Raw genomic sequence first — 21,781 nt, 5'->3', positions numbered from 1 at the left:
TCAAGTCTTTAGTATGGGCGGCATTCAGCATGTGGTCGCGGAGCTCTGCACTTTTAAACCCCGCACACAAATAAGCTCCACCAACTTGTGCTCGGACTGCTTTAATGGCGCACACAAGTCCATCAGCAAAGTACGATTCTTTTTGCCCACAACTGTCGGGAACATGGCTTTTAACTTATCAGCCCCATCACTTCTGCCCTGAGACCAGGAGGGATTCACCTGCCCTCATTGTGGGAAACAATGGTCTCTGCCCTGAGACCAGATGAGACTAAACAGCCATGAGGAAAATCCTACAAAACAACTTCTGCCCTGAGACCAGGAGGGATTCACCTGCCCTCAGACAACTTCTGCCCTGAGACCAGAGGAGACAGTGGACTCCCTTTTGTCCAACTACGTTGCCTTAAAACAGAAAAATACAACTTCTGCCCTGAGACCAGGAGGGATTCACCTGCCCTCAGACGATTTCTGCCCTGAGACCAGGAGGGATTCACCTGCCCTCAGACAACTTGTGCCCTGAGACCAGGAGGGATTCACCTGCCCTCAGACGATTTCTGCCCTGAGACCAGGAGGGATTCACCTGCCCTCAGACGATTTCTGCCCTGAGACCAGGAGGGATTCACCGGCCCTCAGACAACTTGTGCCCTGAGACCAGAGGAGACAGTGGACTCCCTTTTGTCCAACTACGTTGCCTTAAAACAGAAAAATACAACTTCTGCCCTGAGACCAGGAGAGATTCACCTGCCCTCAGACGATTTCTGCCCTGAGACCAGGAGAGATTCACCTGCCCTCAGACAACTTCTGCCCTGAGACCAGGAGGGATTCACCTGCCCTCAGACAACTTCTGCCCTGAGACCAGAGGAGACAGTTGACTCCCTTTTGTCCAACTACGTTACCTTAAAACAGAAAAATACAACTTCTGCCCTGAGACCAGGAGGGATTCACCTGCCCTCAGACGATTTCTGCCCTGAGACCAAGAGAGATTCACCTGCCCTCAGACAACTTGTGCCCTGAGACCAAGAGAGATTCACCTGCCCTCAGACAACTTCTGCCCTGAGACCAAGAGAGATTCACCTGCCCTCAGACAACTTGTGCCCTGAGACCAGGAGGGATTCACCTGCCCTCAGACAACTTCTGCCCTGAGACCAGGAGGGATTCACCTGCCCTCAGACAACTTCTGCCCTGAGACCAGAGGAGACAGTGGACTCCCTTTTGTCCAACTACGTTGCCTTAAAACAGAAAAATACAACTTCTGCCCTGAGACCAGGAGAGATTCACCTGCCCTCAGACGATTTCTGCCCTGAGACCAGGAGAGATTCACCTGCCCTCAGACAACTTCTGCCCTGAGACCAGGAGGGATTCACCTGCCCTCAGACAACTTCTGCCCTGAGACCAGAGGAGACAGTTGACTCCCTTTTGTCCAACTACGTTACCTTAAAACAGAAAAATACAACTTCTGCCCTGAGACCAGAAGGGATTCACCTGCCCTCAGACGATTTCTGCCCTGAGACCAGGAGAGATTCACCTGCCCTCAGACAACTTCTGCCCTGAGACCAGGAGGGATTCACCTGCCCTCAGACAACTTCTGCCCTGAGACCAGAGGAGACAGTTGACTCCCTTTTGTCCAACTACGTTACCTTAAAACAGAAAAATACAACTTCTGCCCTGAGACCAGGAGGGATTCACCTGCCCTCAGACGATTTCTGCCCTGAGACCAGGAGGGATTCACCTGCCCTCAGACGATTTCTGCCCTGAGACCAGGAGGGATTCACCGGCCCTCAGACAACTTGTGCCCTGAGACCAGAGGAGACAGTGGACTCCCTTTTGTCCAACTACGTTGCCTTAAAACAGAAAAATACAACTTCTGCCCTGAGACCAGGAGAGATTCACCTGCCCTCAGACGATTTCTGCCCTGAGACCAGGAGAGATTCACCTGCCCTCAGACAACTTCTGCCCTGAGACCAGGAGGGATTCACCTGCCCTCAGACAACTTCTGCCCTGAGACCAGAGGAGACAGTTGACTCCCTTTTGTCCAACTACGTTACCTTAAAACAGAAAAATACAACTTCTGCCCTGAGACCAGGAGGGATTCACCTGCCCTCAGACGATTTCTGCCCTGAGACCAAGAGAGATTCACCTGCCCTCAGACAACTTGTGCCCTGAGACCAAGAGAGATTCACCTGCCCTCAGACAACTTCTGCCCTGAGACCAAGAGAGATTCACCTGCCCTCAGACAACTTGTGCCCTGAGACCAGGAGGGATTCACCTGCCCTCAGACAACTTCTGCCCTGAGACCAGGAGGGATTCACCTGCCCTCAGACAACTTCTGCCCTGAGACCAGAGGAGACAGTGGACTCCCTTTTGTCCAACTACGTTGCCTTAAAACAGAAAAATACAACTTCTGCCCTGAGACCAGGAGAGATTCACCTGCCCTCAGACGATTTCTGCCCTGAGACCAGGAGAGATTCACCTGCCCTCAGACAACTTCTGCCCTGAGACCAGGAGGGATTCACCTGCCCTCAGACAACTTCTGCCCTGAGACCAGAGGAGACAGTTGACTCCCTTTTGTCCAACTACGTTACCTTAAAACAGAAAAATACAACTTCTGCCCTGAGACCAGAAGGGATTCACCTGCCCTCAGACGATTTCTGCCCTGAGACCAAGAGAGATTCACCTGCCCTCAGACAACTTGTGCCCTGAGACCAAGAGAGATTCACCTGCCCTCAGACAACTTCTGCCCTGAGACCAGGAGGGATTCGCCTGCCCTCAGACAACTTCTGCCCTGAGACCAGGAGGGATTCACCTGCCCTCAGACAACTTCTGCCCTGAGACCAGAGGAGACAGTTGACTCCCTTTCGTCCAACTACGTTGCCTTAAAACAGAAAAATACAACTTCTGCCCTGAGACCAGGAGAGAGTCACCTGCCCTCAGACAAAGTTGTGGGAAACAATGGTCTCTGCCCTGGGACCAGATGAGACTAAACAGCCATGAGGAAAATCCTACAAAACAACTTCTGCCCTGAGACCAAAGGAGACAGTGGACTCCCTTTTGTCCAACTACGTTACCTTAAAACAGAAAAATACAACTTCTGCCCTGAGACCAGGAGGGATTCACCTGCCCTCAGACGATTTCTGCCCTGAGACCAAGAGAGATTCACCTGCCCTCAGAAAACTTGTGCCCTGAGACCAGGAGGGATTCACCTGCCCTCAGACAACTTGTGCCCTGAGACCAGGAGGGATTCACCTGCCCTCAGACGATTTCTGCCCTGAGACCAAGAGAGATTCACCTGCCCTCAGACAACTTGTGCCCTGAGACCAAGAGGGATTCACCTGCCCTCAGACGATTTCTGCCCTGAGACCAGGAGAGATTCACCTGCTCTCAGACAACTTCTGCCCTGAGACCAGGAGGGATTCACCTGCCCTCAGACAACTTCTGCCCTGAGACCAGGGGAGACAGTTGACTCCCTTTCGTCCAACTACGTTGCCTTAAAACAGAAAAATACAACTTCTGCCCTGAGACCAGGAGAGATTCACCTGCCCTCAGACAACTTCTGCCCTGAGACCAGGGGAGACAGTTGACTCCCTTTCGTCCAACTACGTTGCCTTAAAACAGAAAAATACAACTTCTGCCCTGAGACCAGGAGAGATTCACCTGCCCTCAGACGATTTCTGCCCTGAGACCAGGAGAGATTCACCTGCCCTCAGACAACTTCTGCCCTGAGACCAGGAGGGATTCACCTGCCCTCAGACAACTTCTGCCCTGAGACCAGAGGAGACAGTTGACTCCCTTTTGTCCAACTACGTTACCTTAAAACAGAAAAATACAACTTCTGCCCTGAGACCAGGAGGGATTCACCTGCCCTCAGACGATTTCTGCCCTGAGACCAAGAGAGATTCACCTGCCCTCAGACAACTTGTGCCCTGAGACCAAGAGAGATTCACCTGCCCTCAGACAACTTGTGCCCTGAGACCAGGAGGGATTCACCTGCCCTCAGACAACTTCTGCCCTGAGACCAGGAGGGATTCACCTGCCCTCAGACAACTTCTGCCCTGAGACCAGAGGAGACAGTTGACTCCCTTTCGTCCAACTACGTTGCCTTAAAACAGAAAAATACAACTTCTGCCCTGAGACCAGGAGAGAGTCACCTGCCCTCAGACAAAGTTGTGGGAAACAATGGTCTCTGCCCTGGGACCAGATGAGACTAAACAGCCATGAGGAAAATCCTACAAAACAACTTCTGCCCTGAGACCAAAGGAGACAGTGGACTCCCTTTTGTCCAACTACGTTACCTTAAAACAGAAAAATACAACTTCTGCCCTGAGACCAGGAGGGATTCACCTGCCCTCAGACGATTTCTGCCCTGAGACCAAGAGAGATTCACCTGCCCTCAGACAACTTGTGCCCTGAGACCAGGAGGGATTCACCTGCCCTCAGACTATTTCTGCCCTGAGACCAGGAGAGATTCACCTGCCCTCAGACAACTTCTGCCCTGAGACCAGAGGAGACAGTTGACTCCCTTTCGTCCAACTACGTTACCTTAAAACAGAAAAATACAACTTCTGCCCTGAGACCAGGAGAGATTCACCTGCCCTCAGACGATTTCTGCCCTGAGACCAAGAGAGATTCACCTGCCCTCAGACAACTTCTGCCCTGAGACCAAGAGAGATTCACCTGCCCTCAGGCAACTTGTGCCCTGAGACCAAGAGGGATTCACCTGCCCTCAGACGATTTCTGCCCTGAGACCAGGAGAGATTCACCTGCTCTCAGACAACTTCTGCCCTGAGACCAGGAGGGATTCACCTGCCCTCAGACAACTTCTGCCCTGAGACCAGGGGAGACAGTTGACTCCCTTTCGTCCAACTACGTTGCCTTAAAACAGAAAAATACAACTTCTGCCCTGAGACCAGGAGGGATTCACCTGCCCTCAGACAAAGTTGTGGGAAACAATGGTCTCTGCCCTGCGACCAGATGAGACTAAACAGCCATGAGGAAAATCCTACAAAACAACTTCTGCCCTGAGACCAAAGGAGACAGTTGACTCCCTTTTGTCCAACTACGTTACCTTAAAACAGAAAAATACAACTTCTGCCCTGAGACCAGGAGGGATTCACCTGCCCTCAGACAACTTCTGCCCTGAGACCAGAGGAGACAGTTGACTCCCTTTCGTCCAACTACGTTGCCTTAAAACAGAAAAATACAACTTCTGCCCTGAGACCAGGAGAGAGTCACCTGCCCTCAGACAAAGTTGTGGGAAACAATGGTCTCTGCCCTGGGACCAGATGAGACTAAACAGCCATGAGGAAAATCCTACAAAACAACTTCTGCCCTGAGACCAAAGGAGACAGTGGACTCCCTTTTGTCCAACTACGTTACCTTAAAACAGAAAAATACAACTTCTGCCCTGAGACCAGGAGGGATTCACCTGCCCTCAGACGATTTCTGCCCTGAGACCAAGAGAGATTCACCTGCCCTCAGACAACTTGTGCCCTGAGACCAGGAGGGATTCACCTGCCCTCAGACTATTTCTGCCCTGAGACCAGGAGAGATTCACCTGCCCTCAGACAACTTCTGCCCTGAGACCAGAGGAGACAGTTGACTCCCTTTCGTCCAACTACGTTACCTTAAAACAGAAAAATACAACTTCTGCCCTGAGACCAGGAGAGATTCACCTGCCCTCAGACGATTTCTGCCCTGAGACCAAGAGAGATTCACCTGCCCTCAGACAACTTCTGCCCTGAGACCAAGAGAGATTCACCTGCCCTCAGGCAACTTGTGCCCTGAGACCAAGAGGGATTCACCTGCCCTCAGACGATTTCTGCCCTGAGACCAGGAGAGATTCACCTGCTCTCAGACAACTTCTGCCCTGAGACCAGGAGGGATTCACCTGCCCTCAGACAACTTCTGCCCTGAGACCAGGGGAGACAGTTGACTCCCTTTCGTCCAACTACGTTGCCTTAAAACAGAAAAATACAACTTCTGCCCTGAGACCAGGAGGGATTCACCTGCCCTCAGACAAAGTTGTGGGAAACAATGGTCTCTGCCCTGCGACCAGATGAGACTAAACAGCCATGAGGAAAATCCTACAAAACAACTTCTGCCCTGAGACCAAAGGAGACAGTTGACTCCCTTTTGTCCAACTACGTTACCTTAAAACAGAAAAATACAACTTCTGCCCTGAGACCAGGAGGGATTCACCTGCCCTCAGACAACTTCTGCCCTGAGACCAGAGGAGACAGTTGACTCCCTTTCGTCCAACTACGTTGCCTTAAAACAGAAAAATACAACTTCTGCCCTGAGACCAGGAGAGAGTCACCTGCCCTCAGACAAAGTTGTGGGAAACAATGGTCTCTGCCCTGGGACCAGATGAGACTAAACAGCCATGAGGAAAATCCTACAAAACAACTTCTGCCCTGAGACCAAAGGAGACAGTGGACTCCCTTTTGTCCAACTACGTTACCTTAAAACAGAAAAATACAACTTCTGCCCTGAGACCAGGAGGGATTCACCTGCCCTCAGACGATTTCTGCCCTGAGACCAAGAGAGATTCACCTGCCCTCAGACAACTTGTGCCCTGAGACCAGGAGGGATTCACCTGCCCTCAGACTATTTCTGCCCTGAGACCAGGAGAGATTCACCTGCCCTCAGACAACTTCTGCCCTGAGACCAGAGGAGACAGTTGACTCCCTTTCGTCCAACTACGTTACCTTAAAACAGAAAAATACAACTTCTGCCCTGAGACCAGGAGAGATTCACCTGCCCTCAGACGATTTCTGCCCTGAGACCAAGAGAGATTCACCTGCCCTCAGACAACTTCTGCCCTGAGACCAAGAGAGATTCACCTGCCCTCAGGCAACTTGTGCCCTGAGACCAAGAGGGATTCACCTGCCCTCAGACGATTTCTGCCCTGAGACCAGGAGAGATTCACCTGCTCTCAGACAACTTCTGCCCTGAGACCAGGAGGGATTCACCTGCCCTCAGACAACTTCTGCCCTGAGACCAGGGGAGACAGTTGACTCCCTTTCGTCCAACTACGTTGCCTTAAAACAGAAAAATACAACTTCTGCCCTGAGACCAGGAGGGATTCACCTGCCCTCAGACAAAGTTGTGGGAAACAATGGTCTCTGCCCTGCGACCAGATGAGACTAAACAGCCATGAGGAAAATCCTACAAAACAACTTCTGCCCTGAGACCAAAGGAGACAGTTGACTCCCTTTTGTCCAACTACGTTACCTTAAAACAGAAAAATACAACTTCTGCCCTGAGACCAGGAGGGATTCACCTGCCCTCAGACAACTTCTGCCCTGAGACCAGAGGAGACAGTTGACTCCCTTTCGTCCAACTACGTTGCCTTAAAACAGAAAAATACAACTTCTGCCCTGAGACCAGGAGAGAGTCACCTGCCCTCAGACAAAGTTGTGGGAAACAATGGTCTCTGCCCTGGGACCAGATGAGACTAAACAGCCATGAGGAAAATCCTACAAAACAACTTCTGCCCTGAGACCAAAGATGACAGTGGACTCCCTTTTGTCCAACTACGTTACCTTAAAACAGAAAAATACAACTTCTGCCCTGAGACCAGGAGGGATTCACCTGCCCTCAGACAACTTCTGCCCTGAGACCAAGAGAGATTCACCTGCCCTCAGACAACTTGTGCCCTGAGACCAGGAGGGATTCACCTGCCCTCAGACAACTTCTGCCCTGAGACCAGAGGAGACAGTGGACTCCCTTTTGTCCAACTACGTTGCCTTAAAACAGAAAAATACAACTTCTGCCCTGAGACCAGGAGGGATTCACCTGCCCTCAGACGATTTCTGCCCTGAGACCAAGAGAGATTCACCTGCCCTCAGACAACTTGTGCCCTGAGACCAGGAGGGATTCACCTGCCCTCAGACGATTTCTGCCCTGAGACCAGGAGAGATTCACCTGCCCTCAGACAACTTCTGCCCTGAGACCAGAGGAGACAGTTGACTCCCTTTCGTCCAACTACGTTGCCTTAAAACAGAAAAATACAACTTCTGCCCTGAGACCAGGACAGATTCACCTGCCCTCAGACGATTTCTGCCCTGAGACCAGGAGAGATTCACCTGCCCTCAGACAACTTCTGCCCTGAGACCAGGAGGGATTCACCTGCCCTCAGACAACTTGTGCCCTGAGACCAGGAGGGATTCACCTGCCCTCAGACGATTTCTGCCCTGAGACCAAGAGAGATTCACCTGCCCTCAGACAACTTGTGCCCTGAGACCAAGAGGGATTCACCTGCCCTCAGACGATTTCTGCCCTGAGACCAGGAGAGATTCACCTGCTCTCAGGCAACTTCTGCCCTGAGACCAGGAAGGATTCACCTGCCCTCAGACAACTTCTGCCCTGAGACCAGGGGAGACAGTTGACTCCCTTTCGTCCAACTACGTTGCCTTAAAACAGAAAAATACAACTTCTGCCCTGAGACCAGGAGAGATTCACCTGCCCTCAGACAACTTCTGCCCTGAGACCAGAGGAGACAGTTGACTCCCTTTCGTCCAACTACGTTGCCTTAAAACAGAAAAATACAACTTCTGCCCTGAGACCAGGAGGGATTCACCGGCCCTCAGACAACTTCTGCCCTGAGACCAGAGGAGACAGTTGACTCCCTTTCGTCCAACTACGTTGCCTTAAAACAGAAAAATACAACTTCTGCCCTGAGACCAGGAGAGATTCACCTGCCCTCAGACGATTTCTGCCCTGAGACCAGGAGAGATTCACCTGCCCTCAGACAACTTCTGCCCTGAGACCAGGAGGGATTCACCTGCCCTCAGACAACTTCTGCCCTGAGACCAGAGGAGACAGTTGACTCCCTTTTGTCCAACTACGTTACCTTAAAACAGAAAAATACAACTTCTGCCCTGAGACCAGGAGGGATTCACCTGCCCTCAGACGATTTCTGCCCTGAGACCAAGAGAGATTCACCTGCCCTCAGACAACTTGTGCCCTGAGACCAAGAGAGATTCACCTGCCCTCAGACAACTTCTGCCCTGAGACCAAGAGAGATTCACCTGCCCTCAGACAGCTTGTGCCCTGAGACCAGGAGGGATTCACCTGCCCTCAGACAACTTCTGCCCTGAGACCAGGAGGGATTCACCTGCCCTCAGACAACTTCTGCCCTGAGACCAGAGGAGACAGTTGACTCCCTTTCGTCCAACTACGTTGCCTTAAAACAGAAAAATACAACTTCTGCCCTGAGACCAGGAGAGAGTCACCTGCCCTCAGACAAAGTTGTGGGAAACAATGGTCTCTGCCCTGGGACCAGATGAGACTAAACAGCCATGAGGAAAATCCTACAAAACAACTTCTGCCCTGAGACCAAAGGAGACAGTGGACTCCCTTTTGTCCAACTACGTTACCTTAAAACAGAAAAATACAACTTCTGCCCTGAGACCAGGAGGGATTCACCTGCCCTCAGACGATTTCTGCCCTGAGACCAAGAGAGATTCACCTGCCCTCAGACAACTTGTGCCCTGAGACCAGGAGGGATTCACCTGCCCTCAGACAACTTCTGCCCTGAGACCAGGAGGGATTCACCTGCCCTCAGACAACTTCTGCCCTGAGACCAGAGGAGACAGTTGACTCCCTTTCGTCCAACTACGTTGCCTTAAAACAGAAAAATACAACTTCTGCCCTGAGACCAGGAGAGAGTCACCTGCCCTCAGACAAAGTTGTGGGAAACAATGGTCTCTGCCCTGGGACCAGATGAGACTAAACAGCCATGAGGAAAATCCTACAAAACAACTTCTGCCCTGAGACCAAAGGAGACAGTGGACTCCCTTTTGTCCAACTACGTTACCTTAAAACAGAAAAATACAACTTCTGCCCTGAGACCAGGAGGGATTCACCTGCCCTCAGACGATTTCTGCCCTGAGACCAAGAGAGATTCACCTGCCCTCAGACAACTTGTGCCCTGAGACCAGGAGGGATTCACCTGCCCTCAGACAACTTGTGCCCTGAGACCAGGAGGGATTCACCTGCCCTCAGACGATTTCTGCCCTGAGACCAAGAGAGATTCACCTGCCCTCAGACAACTTGTGCCCTGAGACCAGGAGGGATTCACCTGCCCTCAGACAACTTGTGCCCTGAGACCAGGAGGGATTCACCTGCCCTCAGACGATTTCTGCCCTGAGACCAAGAGAGATTCACCTGCCCTCAGACAACTTGTGCCCTGAGACCAAGAGGGATTCACCTGCCCTCAGACGATTTCTGCCCTGAGACCAGGAGAGATTCACCTGCTCTCAGACAACTTCTGCCCTGAGACCAGGAGGGATTCACCTGCCCTCAGACAACTTCTGCCCTGAGACCAGGGGAGACAGTTGACTCCCTTTCGTCCAACTACGTTGCCTTAAAACAGAAAAATACAACTTCTGCCCTGAGACCAGGAGAGATTCACCTGCCCTCAGACAACTTCTGCCCTGAGACCAGGGGAGACAGTTGACTCCCTTTCGTCCAACTACGTTGCCTTAAAACAGAAAAATACAACTTCTGCCCTGAGACCAGGAGAGATTCACCTGCCCTCAGACGATTTCTGCCCTGAGACCAGGAGAGATTCACCTGCCCTCAGACAACTTCTGCCCTGAGACCAGGAGGGATTCACCTGCCCTCAGACAACTTCTGCCCTGAGACCAGAGGAGACAGTTGACTCCCTTTTGTCCAACTACGTTACCTTAAAACAGAAAAATACAACTTCTGCCCTGAGACCAGGAGGGATTCACCTGCCTTCAGACGATTTCTGCCCTGAGACCAAGAGAGATTCACCTGCCCTCAGACAACTTGTGCCCTGAGACCAAGAGAGATTCACCTGCCCTCAGACAACTTGTGCCCTGAGACCAGGAGGGATTCACCTGCCCTCAGACAACTTCTGCCCTGAGACCAGGAGGGATTCACCTGCCCTCAGACAACTTCTGCCCTGAGACCAGAGGAGACAGTTGACTCCCTTTCGTCCAACTACGTTGCCTTAAAACAGAAAAATACAACTTCTGCCCTGAGACCAGGAGAGAGTCACCTGCCCTCAGACAAAGTTGTGGGAAACAATGGTCTCTGCCCTGGGACCAGATGAGACTAAACAGCCATGAGGAAAATCCTACAAAACAACTTCTGCCCTGAGACCAAAGGAGACAGTGGACTCCCTTTTGTCCAACTACGTTACCTTAAAACAGAAAAATACAACTTCTGCCCTGAGACCAGGAGGGATTCACCTGCCCTCAGACGATTTCTGCCCTGAGACCAAGAGAGATTCACCTGCCCTCAGACAACTTGTGCCCTGAGACCAGGAGGGATTCACCTGCCCTCAGACGATTTCTGCCCTGAGACCAGGAGAGATTCACCTGCCCTCAGACAACTTCTGCCCTGAGACCAGAGGAGACAGTTGACTCCCTTTCGTCCAACTACGTTACCTTAAAACAGAAAAATACAACTTCTGCCCTGAGACCAGGAGAGATTCACCTGCCCTCAGACGATTTCTGCCCTGAGACCAAGAGAGATTCACCTGCCCTCAGACAACTTCTGCCCTGAGACCAAGAGAGATTCACCTGCCCTCAGGCAACTTGTGCCCTGAGACCAAGAGGGATTCACCTGCCCTCAGACGATTTCTGCCCTGAGACCAGGAGAGATTCACCTGCTCTCAGACAACTTCTGCCCTGAGACCAGGAGGGATTCACCTGCCCTCAGACAACTTCTGCCCTGAGACCAGGGGAGACAGTTGACTCCCTTTCGTCCAACTACGTTGCCTTAAAACAGAAAAATACAACTTCTGCCCTGAGACCAGGAGGGATTCACCTGCCCTCAGACAAAGTTGTGGGAAACAATGGTCTCTGCCCTGCGACCAGATGAGAATAAACAGCCATGAGGAAAATCCTACAAAACAACTTCTGCCCTGAGACCAAAGGAGACAGTTGACTCCCTTTTGTCCAACTACGTTACCTTAAAACAGAAAAATACAACTTCTGCCCTGAGACCAGGAGGGATTCACCTGCCCTCAGACAACTTCTGCCCTGAGACCAGAGGAGACAGTTGACTCCCTTTCGTCCAACTACGTTGCCTTAAAACAGAAAAATACAACTTCTGCCCTGAGACCAGGAGAGAGTCACCTGCCCTCAGACAAAGTTGTGGGAAACAATGGTCTCTGCCCTGGGACCAGATGAGACTAAACAGCCATGAGGAAAATCCTACAAAACAACTTCTGCCCTGAGACCAAAGATGACAGTGGACTCCCTTTTGTCCAACTACGTTACCTTAAAACAGAAAAATACAACTTCTGCCCTGAGACCAGGAGGGATTCACCTGCCCTCAGACAACTTCTGCCCTGAGACCAAGAGAGATTCACCTGCCCTCAGACAACTTGTGCCCTGAGACCAGGAGGGATTCACCTGCCCTCAGACAACTTCTGCCCTGAGACCAGAGGAGACAGTGGACTCCCTTTTGTCCAACTACGTTGCCTTAAAACAGAAAAATACAACTTCTGCCCTGAGACCAGGAGGGATTCACCTGCCCTCAGACGATTTCTGCCCTGAGACCAAGAGAGATTCACCTGCCCTCAGACAACTTGTGCCCTGAGACCAAGAGAGATTCACCTGCCCTCAGACAACTTGTGCCCTGAGACCAGGAGGGATTCACCTGCCCTCAGACAACTTCTGCCCTGAGACCAGGAGGGATTCACCTGCCCTCAGACAACTTCTGCCCTGAGACCAGAGGAGACAGTTGACTCCCTTTCGTCCAACTACGTTGCCTTAAAACAGAAAAATACAACTTCTGCCCTGAGACCAGGAGAGAGTCACCTGCCCTCAGACAAAGTTGTGGGAAACAATGGTCTCTGCCCTGGGACCAGATGAGACTAAACAGCCATGAGGAAAATCCTACAAAACAACTTCTGCCCTGAGACCAAAGGAGACAGTGGACTCCCTTTTGTCCAACTACGTTACCTTAAAACAGAAAAATACAACTTCTGCCCTGAGACCAGGAGGGATTCACCTGCCCTCAGACGATTTCTGCCCTGAGACCAAGAGAGATTCACCTGCCCTCAGACAACTTGTGCCCTGAGACCAGGAGGGATTCACCTGCCCTCAGACGATTTCTGCCCTGAGACCAGGAGAGATTCACCTGCCCTCAGACAACTTCTGCCCTGAGACCAGAGGAGACAGTTGACTCCCTTTCGTCCAACTACGTTACCTTAAAACAGAAAAATACAACTTCTGCCCTGAGACCAGGAGAGATTCACCTGCCCTCAGACGATTTCTGCCCTGAGACCAAGAGAGATTCACCTGCCCTCAGACAACTTCTGCCCTGAGACCAAGAGAGATTCACCTGCCCTCAGGCAACTTGTGCCCTGAGACCAAGAGGGATTCACCTGCCCTCAGACGATTTCTGCCCTGAGACCAGGAGAGATTCACCTGCTCTCAGACAACTTCTGCCCTGAGACCAGGAGGGATTCACCTGCCCTCAGACAACTTCTGCCCTGAGACCAGGGGAGACAGTTGACTCCCTTTCGTCCAACTACGTTGCCTTAAAACAGAAAAATACAACTTCTGCCCTGAGACCAGGAGGGATTCACCTGCCCTCAGACAAAGTTGTGGGAAACAATGGTCTCTGCCCTGCGACCAGATGAGACTAAACAGCCATGAGGAAAATCCTACAAAACAACTTCTGCCCTGAGACCAAAGGAGACAGTTGACTCCCTTTTGTCCAACTACGTTATCTTAAAACAGAAAAATACAACTTCTGCCCTGAGACCAGGAGAGATTCACCTGCCCTCAGACGATTTCTGCCCTGAGACCAGGAGAGATTCACCTGCCCTCAGACAACTTCTGCCCTGAGACCAGGAGGGATTCACCTGCCCTCAGACAACTTCTGCCCTGAGACCAGAGGAGACAGTTGACTCCCTTTTGTCCAACTACGTTACCTTAAAACAGAAAAATACAACTTCTGCCCTGAGACCAGGAGGGATTCACCTGCCCTCAGACGATTTCTGCCCTGAGACCAAGAGAGATTCACCTGCCCTCAGACAACTTGTGCCCTGAGACCAAGAGAGATTCACCTGCCCTCAGACAACTTCTGCCCTGAGACCAAGAGAGATTCACCTGCCCTCAGACAGCTTGTGCCCTGAGACCAGGAGGGATTCACCTGCCCTCAGACAACTTCTGCCCTGAGACCAGGAGGGATTCACCTGCCCTCAGACAACTTCTGCCCTGAGACCAGAGGAGACAGTTGACTCCCTTTCGTCCAACTACGTTGCCTTAAAACAGAAAAATACAACTTCTGCCCTGAGACCAGGAGAGAGTCACCTGCCCTCAGACAAAGTTGTGGGAAACAATGGTCTCTGCCCTGGGACCAGATGAGACTAAACAGCCATGAGGAAAATCCTACAAAACAACTTCTGCCCTGAGACCAAAGGAGACAGTGGACTCCCTTTTGTCCAACTACGTTACCTTAAAACAGAAAAATACAACTTCTGCCCTGAGACCAGGAGAGAGTCACCTGCCCTCAGACAAAGTTGTGGGAAACAATGGTCTCTGCCCTGGGACCAGATGAGACTAAACAGCCATGAGGAAAATCCTACAAAACAACTTCTGCCCTGAGACCAAAGATGACAGTGGACTCCCTTTTGTCCAACTACGTTACCTTAAAACAGAAAAATACAACTTCTGCCCTGAGACCAGGAGGGATTCACCTGCCCTCAGACAACTTCTGCCCTGAGACCAAGAGAGATTCACCTGCCCTCAGACAACTTGTGCCCTGAGACCAGGAGGGATTCACCTGCCCTCAGACAACTTCTGCCCTGAGACCAGAGGAGACAGTGGACTCCCTTTTGTCCAACTACGTTGCCTTAAAACAGAAAAATGCAACTTCTGCCCTGAGACCAGGAGGGATTCACCTGCCCTCAGACGATTTCTGCCCTGAGACCAAGAGAGATTCACCTGCCCTCAGACAACTTGTGCCCTGAGACCAGGAGGGATTCACCTGCCCTCAGACGATTTCTGCCCTGAGACCAGGAGAGATTCACCTGCCCTCAGACAACTTCTGCCCTGAGACCAGAGGAGACAGTTGACTCCCTTTCGTCCAACTACGTTGCCTTAAAACAGAAAAATACAACTTCTGCCCTGAGACCAGGACAGATTCACCTGCCCTCAGACGATTTCTGCCCTGAGACCAGGAGAGATTCACCTGCCCTCAGACAACTTCTGCCCTGAGACCAGGAGGGATTCACCTGCCCTCAGACAACTTGTGCCCTGAGACCAGGAGGGATTCACCTGCCCTCAGACGATTTCTGCCCTGAGACCAAGAGAGATTCACCTGCCCTCAGACAACTTGTGCCCTGAGACCAAGAGGGATTCACCTGCCCTCAGACGATTTCTGCCCTGAGACCAGGAGAGATTCACCTGCTCTCAGACAACTTCTGCCCTGAGACCAGGAGGGATTCACCTGCCCTCAGACAACTTCTGCCCTGAGACCAGGGGAGACAGTTGACTCCCTTTCGTCCAACTACGTTGCCTTAAAACAGAAAAATACAACTTCTGCCCTGAGACCAGGAGAGATTCACCTGCCCTCAGACAACTTCTGCCCTGAGACCAGAGGAGACAGTTGACTCCCTTTCGTCCAACTACGTTGCCTTAAAACAGAAAAATACAACTTCTGCCCTGAGACCAGGAGGGATTCACCGGCCCTCAGACAACTTCTGCCCTGAGACCAGAGGAGACAGTTGACTCCCTTTCGTCCAACTACGTTGCCTTAAAACAGAAAAATACAACTTCTGCCCTGAGACCAGGAGAGATTCACCTGCCCTCAGACGATTTCTGCCCTGAGACCAGGAGAGATTCACCTGCCCTCAGACAACTTCTGCCCTGAGACCAGGAGGGATTCACCTGCCCTCAGACAACTTCTGCCCTGAGACCAAGAGAGATTCACCTGCCCTCAGACAACTTGTGCCCTGAGACCAGGAGGGATTCACCTGCCCTCAGACAACTTCTGCCCTGAGACCAGGAGGGATTCACCTGCCCTCAGACAACTTCTGCCCTGAGACCAGAGGAGACAGTTGACTCCCTTTCGTCCAACTACGTTGCCTTAAAACAGAAAAATACAACTTCTGCCCTGAGACCAGGAGAGAGTCACCTGCCCTCAGACAAAGTTGTGGGACACAATGGTCTCTGCCCTGGGACCAGATGAGACTAAACAGCCATGAGGAAAATCCTACAAAACAACTTCTGCCCTGAGACCAAAGGAGACAGTGGACTCCCTTTTGTCCAACTACGTTACCTTAAAACAGAAAAATACAACTTCTGCCCTGAGACCAGGAGGGATTCACCTGCCCTCAGACGATTTCTGCCCTGAGACCAAGAGAGATTCACCTGCCCTCAGACAACTTGTGCCCTGAGACCAGGAGGGATTCACCTGCCCTCAGACAACTTGTGCCCTGAGACCAGGAGGGATTCACCTGCCCTCAGACGATTTCTGCCCTGAGACCAGGAGAGATTCACCTGCCCTCAGACAACTTCTGCCCTGAGACCAGAGGAGACAGTTGACTCCCTTTCGTCCAACTACGTTACCTTAAAACAGAAAAATACAACTTCTGCCCTGAGACCAGGAGAGATTCACCTGCCCTCAGACGATTTCTGCCCTGAGACCAAGAGAGATTCACCTGCCCTCAGACAACTTCTGCCCTGAGACCAAGAGAGATTCACCTGCCCTCAGGCAACTTGTGCCCTGAGAACAAGAGGGATTCACCTGCCCTCAGACGATTTCTGCCCTGAGACCAGGAGAGATTCACCTGCTCTCAGACAACTTCTGCCCTGAGACCAGGAGGGATTCACCTGCCCTCAGACAACTTCTGCCCTGAGACCAGGGGAGACAGTTGACTCCCTTTTGTCCAACTACGTTGCCTTAAAACAGAAAAATACAACTTCTGCCCTGAGACCAGGAGAGAGTCACCTGCCCTCAGACAAAGTTGTGGGAAACAATGGTCTCTGCCCTGCGACCAGATGAGACTAAACAGCCATGAGGAAAATCCTACAAAACAACTTCTGCCCTGAGACCAAAGGAGACAGTTGACTCCCTTTTGTCCAACTACGTTACCTTAAAACAGGAAAATACAACTTCTGCCCTGAGACCAGGAGGGATTCACCTGCCCTCAGACAACTTCTGCCCTGAGACCAGAGGAGACAGTTGACTCCCTTTCGTCCAACTACGTTGCCTTAAAACAGAAAAATACAACTTCTGCCCTGAGACCAGGAGAGAGTCACCTGCCCTCAGACAAAGTTGTGGGAAACAATGGTCTCTGCCCTGGGACCAGATGAGACTAAACAGCCATGAGGAAAATCCTACAAAACAACTTCTGCCCTGAGACCAAAGATGACAGTGGACTCCCTTTTGTCCAACTACGTTGCCCTGAGAACAGAAAAATACGACTTCCTCACCTGCCCTCATACACAATTCTGGGAAACAATGGTCTCTGCCCTGTGACCAGATGAGACTAAAAAGCAAGGGCATACATTTGGTCTCAGCTTTGGTAGGGACACTGACCTCATTTTCAGGCTGATATCATTAAATTTGACCATTACAGCAGGGAGAACGCATCCTGACAGCTTGTTATATTACTGTCAGATACTGTTCCCCCTCTGTTCAATAGGAAGGAGGCTCACACATCTTTCAAATTCATACTGCTGACTTCTTTCCCCACAACAGATAAGTCCTGTGATTTTCAGGTTGATATCATTAAATCTGACCATTACAGCAGGGGGAACTCATCTTCGGGCCATTTTGGACGGGAGCGGGACGAGGGGAAACAAATCTGGACGAGGAAACAGAGCTCGATACAACATCGGCAAACATTACAGAACCCACAGTCAGTTAGCTTCAATACTAGCCTACGTTTACTACACTAACACCTTAATAACACTTTTCCATAGTAGAATGAGTGCTAATGTTTGGCTAGGAGGTTTGCATTGTGTGTGTGTGGGTAGTTAGCTAACTAACAACAGCCTAGCAGCTAGGCTACTACTTATGGTGAAGTAGCTTCGGATGTCTCTTCGGACGTCTCTTTCCCTGAGAACAGAAAAATAGGACTTCTGCCCTGAGACCAGGAGGGATTCACCTGCCCTCAGACAAAGTTGTGGGGAACAATGGTCTGTGCCCTGGGACCAGATGAGACTAAACAGCCATGAGGAAAAGCCAAATTTATGAATTAGACTACACTGCCCTAAATAGCCATTGTTTGTTTTTTTAATAGTAGTACAGTAAAGCTTCATGCAATGTACACTGACAGACAAGCTTTCTAGCTCACCTGATTAGCTTGACTAGCGAGCCAGCTTAGCTAGTGCTTATGGTTGACATGTATTGGCAGACATAATGTTGATAGCACTAGCTCATTAATACTGAAAACGTGATGTTTTTCTGAATTATCTTGTTCTTCTACCTTTCTGTGATAAGAACCAGTTACATAAGTTATGTAACAGGGTTTTGTATATTTGGATTTATATGTGATACACTTTTCATATATTTAGCTTATTTCAGATCTTGAAAATATGAGGTGAAAATAAACATTGTGGGATGTTGGTTATCATAACAGTGATAATTTTGAATGTGATATTTTATATATTAATATATTTCTATTAATAAGTATTGTGTGCTTGGTGAGGCTCCTGTCAGCTCTGTGTTCAGTGGTCTGTGTCAGAGTCTCTTCCTCTTCAGCAGCTGCAGTCGGTTCCTGCTGTAACAGTCTGCAGTCTGACTGAGGGAGGTTTTTGTACGACGACAAATCACTGTGTGAACACATCCACACTGGTTAGAGTGGGTTCATTCATACAGTAATAAACCGCTGCATCTTCAGTCTGAACTCCACTGATGGTCAAAGTGAAGGCGAGGTTGCTTCCACTGCCACTAAACCGAGCTGGTGTTCCTGATTCACGTGTGCTCACAAGTTTTATTAGGAGCTTCGGGATCTGTCCAGATTTCTGTTGATACCAGGACAAAGCCTCACCATTAGTGTATTTATAAGGAGCTTTGTTGGTGTTACAGGTGAGAGTGACAGTGGATCCTGGAGCAGATGTCACTACTGGAGGCTGAGTCACAGTCACCTGACCACTGCATCCTGCACACAAAAACAAATCATTGATTTATCAGCAGAAATAAATGAGAGAAAAGGCAGCACATCATGTCTGAAATGTAGCTGAGTGAACCAACCTGTAAAACAGCAGCAGGCCAGCGTCCAGATGAGGATGGTGATGAGAGTCATGGTGGTTGTGCTTTCTGCTGTGTTGACTGACAGATCTGAGTCCTGCAGTGTTGAACTCACAGGACTATAAACCTTCTCAGTTCACTGGAGGATCAGCTGACCATGCAAAGCCTCCTCTCTATGGAAATCATGTCTCTACTCTCAGCACACTGAAGGCAACGTGGGACACAAAATCAGGAGAAATACTGCTTGGATTTACACCATCTATGATCTTAATGGAACAGAGGAAAATATTTATATTAGAAGTGCAGTTGAGGATTTAAGGATGAGTTTGTGTCCACTGTGGTTGGTATGATATGTCTGTTTGTCTGCCTTTCAATTACTCACAGGGTTTACTGGAGATAAATAATATATTTAATATCTGTTTAATATGAGTTATCAGTAAATTATGATTATTTAAAAAGCATCATGTTAATTTAACCATGTATCAACTGATATAAACTGTGAAGAAATGACTTTGTTTCAAGGAGACTGTGATCGTTTCTCTGTCAGGAGTAGAAAAGTCAAGAAAAGTGAAAGAAATGATTCTTATTTATTCAATATTTTCAATCCATAACATTGAACAATCTTTGTAGATTCAACAAATATGAATATTTCTGTGTTAATATGAAAAGCAGAGAGTGTTTTCAGTGGATAGATGCTTGTTCACAGTGCAGGAGGTTTTTGTACGGCCACTTAATGAGTTTGTGTCACTGTGGTACACTTTTGGTGGAGGAACCAAACTCATCATTCACTGTAAGTATCACAGATTTGATTATTTCTGCAACGTTAAAAATATTAGACAAAGTTTTGTGTCAGAATGTGATAACACAAGAATGTATTCTGTATAATTTACATGTTGTGGATATTTTTGATAATAATTGAGCTGGTCTGATAACAGTTTGGAAACCTTTGTGCTGAGATTAATATTGTTTCAGTATTATAGATAATGTGGTATAATATTTGACAAAGACTTCGACTTTTCTTTTCTTATTTTTGCGATAAATATTTGTTTTTTAGCAAACTTTGGTTTTAACATTTCTCTCAGCAGCTTTCTAACACTCAGAAAAAAACATGTTCTTTCATCTTAATTTGTTAAAGTAAGCAGTTGTTTGGTATAAAATCTAACGTTGATGCCGTAGAGTTTATATATACATAAGTGAGTTTTCATGAACATCCAGTAAAGATGTAGTTTGTGTTCACAGCTCGTTAGTTTAAAGTGGTGAAAAGGAAGTGAAACAGACAGATGACAAAGTCTTTAACTGTGTACAGATGTTACATTTATAAACAAGAAAATCACTGAAGGGACGAATTATTTATTGTCAAACAATATAAAGCAGATGTGAAGATTTCAGTAAAATGTTATTGTCTAATTCTTACTGATTCGTGCTGAGTGTCACAGTAGAAGATGAATTGTTTTAAAAGTCAAAATGACATCAACTTTTATCATTTAGTTTTATTTGTTAAACCCTCATTTCCTCCATGTGTCACCTGCTCTCCTCTGTCTGATCACAGTATCATGCACACAGCTCATCCACAGTACTGTTAACCTCTGTCATGTATCATCAGTGTCTCATGTCCAGCTGTCTGTCCTGCAGTGGAAGTTAATCTGCTCCTTGTGTGTCTCTGCTCTCCCCTCCAGCTGGCCCCATGGTCAGGCCCTCCGTCTCTCTGCTTCCCCCCTCCTCTGAGCAGCTCTCCGGGGGCTCGGCCACGCTGGCCTGCCTGCTGACCGGCTACGCTCCTCCGGGAGCCGTGGTGCGCTGGGAGGTGGACGGTACTGAGGTGACAGAGGGGGTCCTGAGCAGCTCAGAGGTGGAGAGCAGCGGACGCTACAGCAGCAGCAGCACCCTGAGCCTGAGCCAGGAGCGCTGGATGGCAGGAGAGCTGTACAACTGCAAGGTCCTCCATCGTGACCACAGCCAGACCGAGTCTATCCGCAGGAGCCAGTGTCAGGCCTAGAGGGGCTGTCTGAAGCCCAGGACAGGAGCTGTGTGTGGGGGGAGCAGGAGGAACACACCTGCTGCTCTGATCAATCTGAGTTTGAATGTTTGTAGAGGAAACTAAAGCTTTGTGTGACAGGGAACAACACTGCTGTAAAGTGTTGGACAGCAACAGCTTAGAGAGTGATGTGTGTAGCTCAGCAGCTAGATGTGAGTGTGCTTAATAACTGTCATGATGATGACTGATGTTTTTGCTAATAAAGCTTGAAGTGATCAATAACTTTATGAAGCGTTTGGTCTTTTATCTTGTGAAGAGTCATAAGAAATAAAATGGTTTCATAACTCCAGCTGATACTCCTCTCTGTGGAGAATGAAACACTTTGGATTCATCATGTAGGTACAACATGACATACTCTATTAAATATTGCACAATAATGTGATAAAACAAGACATTTTGAGGTCATTTATATGTTGTATATATTCTTTGTTTTCATATGAAGCTTGGCTGATATTGCATTTTGGCATCAAAATTGTTGCAGAGACACTGAAGTTTAAAACTGTATATGGAAGAGTGTCTGTGAGTCTGTTTCAGCTTTATTTAGATTCATTGTGGTTCTGC

At 49.3% G+C, this 21,781-nt stretch overlaps 1 gene segment (V, D, J or C); it reads left to right on the top strand.

Annotated features, from left to right (window-relative positions):
- Nucleotides 1-19,943: 19,943 nt before the first annotated feature.
- LOC311274439 (Ig lambda-1 chain C region-like) lies at nucleotides 19,944-21,447 on the top strand. The segment is given in 2 exons: nucleotides 19,944-19,975; nucleotides 20,862-21,447.
- The last annotated feature ends 334 nt before the right edge of the window (nucleotides 21,448-21,781 follow it).

The sequence above is a fragment of the Pagrus pagrus genome (assembly GCF_965226575.1).
Source record: "Pagrus pagrus genome assembly, chromosome: 18".
Taxonomy (NCBI): Eukaryota; Metazoa; Chordata; class Actinopteri; order Spariformes; family Sparidae; genus Pagrus; species Pagrus pagrus.
The sequence above is the reverse complement of the archived record's forward strand: the minus strand, read 5'-3'. Positions and strand labels throughout refer to the sequence as shown.